Genomic DNA, 8,609 nt, shown 5'->3' with positions numbered 1-8,609 from the left:
ATGTACAGTCAGCATCAATAGTAGTGGATGAAACAACGCGCCAAAAGTATATGATATTCCGGATAACTTTTCCAAATATAGATAAATTGTTAAAATTCGCGCTCAAAAGTATACCTTTTCAGTCTTAGTTGTTCTATATTAAAGATACCACTTTTTGTTAAGCTGTTACAGAATGGTAGATACTTATGAAACGTTATTTGATCCGCTACTTTTGATGCTGACTGTACGAGGTCTCCGATAGCATGTATGATCAACATTTTTATTTGTATATTTAATTGTAGGTACTTTTACATAGAAAATTGCTCTAAAAGGCTCAGCTTCATGTCCCGAAATTAGTCTTACAACACACTACGTGACGCTGGTTTTGAGTGATGCCTGGTAAAACTAAAACTAGAACTAAAATTAGAACGAAATCTAGAACTACAACTAAAAAACTTGATGCCACCAATATCCATGAAAATAAAAGACAATAAATATACACAGCATACATAGAATTCGAATAATTACTAATCTTTTAATGAACATATGAACGAAACGTGCTCATTCCCGCACGCGAGCGGGAAAGTAGCACCATATGTACTAAAAAAAATTCGTTGTCCATGACCAAGTAAAAAAAAAGCCGACCATGAGCATGTCGGGCCATGCTCAGTGTAGGGTTCCGTAGTTCCTCTTCCGTCACAATACGCTAAACTGGAGCATAAAATATAAGTAGTAGATTGTTAACCAAGGGATGAAACGGTGCCTTTCACCCGAGTTAAACAAATAGACAAAATTGCATATTCAGTACCAAATTTAAGTAACAAACTTACTTGCAATCGGAGACTTTGCATGCTGATTGTATGAAAATGCAAACTAAAGTGTGCAAATTAATAGATGCAACTGCGTAAGAAGATATTTGAAGTGTGGATGTGGTGGAGCTGCGTGTGTAGACCTGCAGACAGGAGGCCTACGGCGGCGAAAACCCAAATTCACAAACTGCGGGCATCTTTCTCTTTTACTCTCACTAAGACGTAATTAGAGTGACAGTAACGAGTGCCCGTTATTGACGAACTTCGATTTCCGCGGTTATGACATCCGTATGCTAAGATTTTTGCAAGTTCTTCGTATCGCTCACATATACCTATGTTAACGGCACCAGTCATGGGACATTGAAGAGACAATTTGGAGTATTTAGATATTATGTCGGCACTTGTAAAATTTCTACCACTTTATGCGTTCATTTTTGTTTAGATAGTGTAAATTAATATTAATTATCTTCCGCGCCTGAATCTAGGCCTATTTTTACGGCAACGTTTTTATTTAAGTGGGCGGGGCATTCGCTATCAACCGCTCTCAATAACAATACGAAATCAGTTGTTGTCTCACTCGTTGACCCGCTTGTTGCATGTTGATATTGCACTCTTGCGCGCTGCGTTAGATAAATGGTCACGTAGTTTCTGTGTGGATGTTTAGATGGCGCAATTATCCGAAAGAGATTTCTCGGGAAATTTACTTGCATTTTTGGACTGAATCGGTGTTATTTTGTGTTTTATGCTGTGTAATATAATATAATGTCCGTACGTACTTGTGCTTTTTAGGTGTATTGGTCCAAAATAAACCAGCAGTCGAAACCAGTTACAACGGTCGTTTTCACTGGGTCCTTTCAGCGTATTTATAAAATAACATTACTGTGTTTTATGTAAAACTTGCTGCAGAGTTTTTATATTGGTCTGACTCTAGCTATGGCGCTTAGCTCACTGGATACAATTCGCATGTCGCTCCGATGTTTGAGTGAGACAACGCTATGCACGTATTTTAGCGCCATCCCGCTGGCAGATTGGAACGATGACGTGCGAATCGTATGCAGTGTGCTAACAGAGGGCCTACCGCGAACCACGTTCGATGTGTTGCCTCTCTGTCGCACTTGTAAATTCGTACGTAAACGTGACAGGGAGGCAACACGTCGAACGTGGTTCGCGGTAGGCCCTCTGCTATGCGCCTATACTATACACGTTTTGGTTATTTGCGCGCCTGCATGCAATGCAATGAGTGGAAGTTCGGAAGTGAGTCTGGTTTTGCGCCGTCATCTCGCTAAAAACAAACTACTTACTATAAAAAAACCAACTACGTGTTATATCTGTTTGCATTGGTTGAGTGTGTTTTTTCTCACAAGTTTGTTACACAGTGATACGAATAGTCTTATAGTTACAGTGGTTTAATAAAAATCTATAAACAGTTGTGCAGTTTTCAAGTCAAAACTTAACCTATTGTCAGGAAGGTCTTTTAAATTGCAAAAAAATAAAACTCTCGACCAGAAAACGGCTTTTCTTCAAGTAAAGTTAAGTGATATAATCCGACGGTAACCATGGATAAATTATATTAAATAATATATTTCTAACGCAAATTTATTTTATATATCTCGATTTCCCGTTTGTCATTCATCTAGTACCTAACCTTCGTTGAAACGTTGAAAATTTAATAAATTCGCGATAAACACACAAAATTACAAATTATGACTAACTTTGGTGTTCAAAACGCAAAACAAAAATGTTAAACAGTGGCCTAGTTTAGGTAATAAACTTTATATAAAGTGTAGGTATCAAGTTTATTTCAAAATGGGCAGAGTAAGAAGGAAAGCGAGAATAGTGTCGACACAATTTGCGAGGGACCTCCTTGCTGGCAAGAGGCCGAGGGACATCGACATGGGGGCTACTCCAACAATTATCATCATGGTGATCGTAAGTGATGTTATTATTATGAAGTAGAGGCAGGGAACAGAATCTCCATATACTAAAAAGTGTCCGACAAAAAACCATAAATAGGTGGCGCTACAATACCTAGAATACTTACTTGAGAAAAAAATCTAATCATAGACAGCGCACTTCACTCCGTCAATAACGCCTAGGTTCTTTTCTTAGCTACTCTAGCGCTACTCTGGAGAGATTTGGAACTATTATTTATAGCTGACAGCTGGACACTTTTGCAACAGTTCTATCTAAGGAGATTCTGTTCCTTGCCTTTACCTTCCATAGTTATTATATTGGCAAAAAACAGTAGTTAAAGCTCGTCCTGTATGTGTGTGTGAAGTGTTCGATTGACGTTCCGTATTTGAATTTAGTAGAGTTGTGCCCGCTCGGTCTTTAAAAAGAGCGCTCCGAAGCCTCCGATATCGGTCAAAGGAACTAGTTCGCTCTTTTAGTTCCTTTACTTCAGGAGCAAATCTCGAGATCTCAAGGAAAGGAAGGAGCTAGCTAAATCGATCCGGTCCGTGGCTGCCGTTATCTAGTGTGCGAGAGGGACACGGCTATAGACTATCTGTTACTAAGTACCGTCGATACCGATTAAGAGCGCTTTAGATGAACTAGTTCCTTTCGGTCCGTGGTGGGATTTCATTCCTTTTAGTCGATCCAGGTTTTCGAAATTTTTAAAAATGCGGAAATTGGCATAAAGGACTTAAGCGCCGAGCTTTAATCTATCCTGTCAAGCAACTTTCACCGCTGCGAGAGTTGGCATTTTTTGCGTCCGCACCTCTTGCTTTAATCGGTTACAAGTGGTATCAGAAAGACAATGTCCTTGAATTTCATTCTTTCGTCTACACCACATAATTAAATTAAATCCACACGGTCGCCGGGGCCCATGACTTTTGTAATGGTCGTTTTCCGTTTCAGAAATATCAGAATATCGGTAACAATATTTCAAATGTAAAAAAATACACGCAAAAGCAAATTTTAAGTAAACAACTAAAAGTTTAGGGATTGTAAATAGTGATATCGATATTTACAATTGATGATAAAAATCTTCTCATTTTGGCTCTGTTCTTAAACAACTAGAATTTATTTTCAATGTGTTAAAAATAAACATTTGTTTTACGCACGTCTCTGTTAAAAATATAGGGCTTAAAAAAACAATCACTGAACAATATTCATTCATGACGTAATATCTCCGCACTAGGCTGTACGATACGAGAAGTTCATGGATTGCCCGGAATGAAGACCTACAAGGACTGTTTCTGCGCGTATTAAATAATAACAGCCTCTAGGTCAGCGGCGGAAGCACGTGTGTACGTAAATATTATTAGCGTAACGTTAGAGCCTCGCCTCATACATCGATAATGGGAATATATGATTCAGTCGACATGTTCCTTAGATGAGGAACTTCGTCTCGTATTACAGCCTTACTACTATGACATTTTTTTACTCTTCTTCGACAATTTCAAATACAGATTTATAAATCTCTCATAGATAGGTGACACTAATTAGTGCGAGCGTCCGGTTGTAGGTACCACTCTCGTGCGAATTGATCACATCACTATTTGACTCTACTTTTTACAGGTGAAGAAGCTCTCTAAACTTTAGTTATAGTTTTGCCTGTATCTATTCTCTATCTTGTTTTGCGTATTCTAGTTACTCGTTACCAACAATTGGTGAATAACAAGTGTTTAAATGACCACAGTCAACATGTGTCGAAACCAGTACCCCTAGTATAAATAAATTCGATTTCGAAACGTGACGTACGCGTTTGCGTTTAGTCTCATTTCGTATTGGATTTAGAAAGAGCGCGCCAAGCGGGACGTTTTGGAAACTCAAAATCCTATAAAAAATGAGACTTAACGCAAACGCGTTCGTCACGTTATGATGTCGATCAAATTTACACTAGGGGTACTGATGTGTGATTTGATATTTAAGTAGTAAAAGAAATTATTTATTTGTTATATTTTTCACATATACTGAGTGGTTGAATTTGATTATACAGGGCAACCGCCGTCAAAGGGTTCATAAGATTGTGCAATAAATTGTCCATTATTTGGATGCCAAAGACAAAAAGTGCTTGACATTTTGGATTCTATCAAAAGGCTGGTTGGTTAGGGTCGGCAACGCGTACATAGGCTACGGAGACTGCTTACCATCAGGCGGGCCATGCTTGTTTGCCACCGTAGAATAAAAAAAGGCTTTTTCCTTCCAATAAGCTTCCTTTAATGTATTTTTTTTACCAACAGGCATTACTCCTGCTATGTTGCTGCGTTGCAAAACTCGCGAGCAGGGACGACGATGAGATCCAAGTGAATCAACGAAACAACGAAACGGCTGCCGCTCCAATGATCACTGAGGAAGAAAGTCAAGTTTAACATCCCGGAATAGCTATAGTAGGACTACAACAATTACGCGTGTAAGAGGGGGTTACAAAAATTGTGTTCAAAAGACTTGTGTTGCCTAAACGGTTTTTAGTTTAGTCTATGGTTAAGGTAAATATGTATCTATAGGCCTTTGATGCCTGAAAATAAATGATTTTTGATTTGTGACAATCCAAATCAAAAGGGACCTTATGGAGGTCGGCGCTCACGTCGCATAGTACCACATTAGGTTAGGATAGGACTAGGACTGGCGCGCCGCTTATAATGGCGCAATCGCCGACCGCCATAAGGTCCCTTTTGATACGGACTGTCACTTATTTTTAATTAAAATGTTAAAGTTGGCGCGATAGAAAAAAATCTCGAAAAGATGTCTACTTTTCATTTATTTTCAATTGTATATTGTTACCACCACATATATACCACAACAATATAATTTTAGTATAAAATAGCTAACGAAGCATTGTTTATAAACCGTGGGCCACGTATCTAAACTACAATTTTTATAGTGAATGCCATGCCATGTAGGTTTTATTGAGGTAAACGTTAAAAACCGCGCGCATGCCAAATCTTCCTTCGCAAGGCCTCATTTTTTATACTACGTCGGTAGCAAACAAGCATACGGCCCGCCTGATGGTAAGCAGTCTCCGTAACCTATGTACGCCTGCAACTCCGGAGTTGCCGGCCTTAACAGTCCGCGCCGTCGTCACAGAATAAATAATAGTACTTAGTAAGTATTATTATTTATTCTGTGACGAGACTTACGGTAGTAACCGAAGTTTGACAGCGATTCAGGCACGAGTCATGCTGTCCCTTTCTAATGTATGGTACTATCCCTTTCGGCTATTTTGGGTTGTCTAAATTCAAGGCTTCTGAGGTCGTGCACGCATAGGGACGTCAAGTTGTGCCAACCCTAATAATTGCTCGGAGCAATGCTGAGCCGATTGGAGCCGAGAATACCCGAAAGGAGTTGGACATGTTGAGTTTAACCGGACTATGAATTTAAAATAGGTTGGTAGTAAGCTCCAAGTGTGCTTAGACTGCTCAGACATATTCAAATATTCCTATTTTTACAGATTTTGCCTAATTATTTGGCTAGTTTCGGGGATCTCGGAAACGGCTCTAATGATTTCGATGAAATTTGCTATATGGGGGTTTTCGGGGGCGATAAATCGATCTAGCTAGGTCTTATCTCTGGAGAAACGCACAATTTTCGATTTTTATATATTTTCCGAGCAAAGCTCGGTCGCCCAGATATTCTCTTATACGTAACAATTATATGTAATTAATATGCAAACAAGTTTATATGCAGGGGGGTCAGATATCTCTGCAGCCTACTGTACTACAAGCGTAGGAGCCCGATTCGAAGAATGATTAAGAGATGCTTAAGATCTTGGAAAGAGATTGAAAAGATCGATAACTAAACGATATGTCAAAATTGATGTTTATTTCGATTCTGATGTGATCTTAATAAGATCTATTTACGATATTTCTAACGTTAAAGTGTGGTTGCCCGATCCGAATCGTACTGCTTCTGTCAATTATACGACATACAAACGATATCTAATTGAGAACTTATCTAAACTTATCTAAAGAATGAAGATAATGCTAATGATGTCATCTACATTACGAATCAACATCTACAATTCGGGCGAAGCGTTGGCAAACTAATCTAACCTTACCTAACCTTGCCCGTACTATTTCGGGAACATATGAATGAAAAACCAGTGTTAAGGCTGATCTTTTGTATTTTTCCTACTCCTCTACTGTTATCTGTCATTTATGCATTCATTAACACGAATATAAGAACATACATAAAAGGTTTCAAGAAAAGTCTATATTGTCTATTCCTCATAAAAGCTCTTGTGCTTTTATAAGCTATAATGTTACTGCGATTAATGGCTACCAACCTAACAAAACCAAAACGAATACAGTTTTAAACTAAGTGCATTGATGCCAACTTACAAAATATTCATTTGGTTGCATAGTAAAAATAATTACTTCATAAGTCAGAAACACGCATGTGACACCAGTAATATAGCAACACCCATAGACTACGAAGACCGCTTAGCGTTGCTTGTTAGTCTCCGTAGGCTACGGTGGCCAAAATTAAGAAAAAACTGTCCAATTGAAAAATTAATTTAGCAAGTAGCAAGTACCAGGGCCTCATGAGTTACGAGGAGGTGTCGCCGACCGGCCGGCCGCGGCCCGGGGCGGGCCGGGCGCGTAACAAGGTATGCTCACGCGTCTTGGCTATATACTTTTGCTGTAATTTGTTTACCTAAATTAAGATTTATTTTTGTTGACTCGTAGGAAAAATATTGTATGCAACGTTGTATAAGTAGGTCAAAAAATTCTCGTGGCGTATTCCTTTACAATGTTCGCCTACGCCTTCGGCTCCGGCTCACATTGTAACTCACGCCACTCGCCTTTTTTGACCCTTCTTATACAAATGTTGCATAAAATACTATTTCCTACTCCTCTACTGTTATCTGTCATTTATGCATTCATTAACACGAATATAAGAACATACATAAAAGGTTTCAAGAAAAGTCTATATTGTCTATTCCTCATAAAAGCTCTTGTGCTTTTATAAGCTATAACGTTACTGCGATTAATGGCTACCAACCTAACAAAACCAAAACGAATACAGTTTTAAACTAAGTGCATTGCTGCCAACTTACAAAATATTCATTTGGTTGCATAGTAAAAATAATTACTTCATAAGTCAGAAACACGCATGTGACACCCGTAATATAGCAACACCCATAGACTACGAAGACCGCTTAGCGTTGCTTGTTAGTCTCCGTAGGCTACGGTGGCCAAAATTGAGAAAATACTGTCCAAAAAATTAATTTAGCAAGTAGCAAGTACCAGGGCCTCATGAGTTACGAGGAGGTGTCGCCGACCGGCCGGCCGCGGCCCGGGGCGGGCCGGGCGCATAATAAGGTATGCTCGCGCGTCTTGGCTATATACTTTTGCTGTAATTTGTTTACCTAAATTAAGATTTATTTTTGTTGACTCGTAGGAAAAATATTGTATGCAACGTTGTATAAGTAGGTCAAAAAATTCTCGTGGCGTATTCCTTTACAATGTTCGCCTACGCCTTCGGCTCCGGCTCACATTGTAACTCACGCCACTCGCCTTTTTTGACCCTTCTTATACAACTGTTGCATAAAATACTATTATTAATTTATATGTATAAAGCCCGACCAGAAATATATGATCATTGTCAAGAGGGCGGTGTTATTCTCATGTATAGGGTGACAGTTAAGTTTAGTATGATAAATTTGCGTGCAGGCGCGCGCGCGCGTGTGTGTCTGTGTGTGTGTGTGTGTGTGTGTGTGTGTGTGTGTGTGTGTGTGTGTGTGTGTGTGTGTGTGTGCGCGCGTGCGTGCGTGCGTGTGTATGTGTGTGTGTGTGTGTGTGTGTGTGTGTGTGTGTGTGTGTGTGTGTGTGTGTGAGTCCGCAATATGGCGCGTGATCATATATTACTGTTCAG

At 39.3% G+C, this 8,609-nt stretch overlaps 1 long non-coding RNA gene across 1 annotated transcript in view; it reads left to right on the top strand.

Moving 5' to 3' along the window:
• The first annotated feature begins 1,998 nt into the window (after positions 1 to 1,998).
• Positions 1,999 to 8,609, top strand: part of LOC133524478 (uncharacterized) — a 12,434-nt gene continuing 5,823 nt past the window's right edge. The window contains exons 1-2 of the long non-coding RNA XR_009800383.1: positions 1,999 to 2,717; positions 4,976 to 5,145. This is a non-coding gene — a long non-coding RNA (uncharacterized LOC133524478). The remainder of the gene's footprint in view (positions 2,718 to 4,975; positions 5,146 to 8,609) is intronic.

This window comes from Cydia pomonella, chromosome 13 (genome assembly GCF_033807575.1).
Source record: "Cydia pomonella isolate Wapato2018A chromosome 13, ilCydPomo1, whole genome shotgun sequence".
Lineage (NCBI taxonomy): Eukaryota > Metazoa > Arthropoda > Insecta > Lepidoptera > Tortricidae > Cydia > Cydia pomonella.
The sequence above is the reverse complement of the archived record's forward strand: the minus strand, read 5'-3'. Positions and strand labels throughout refer to the sequence as shown.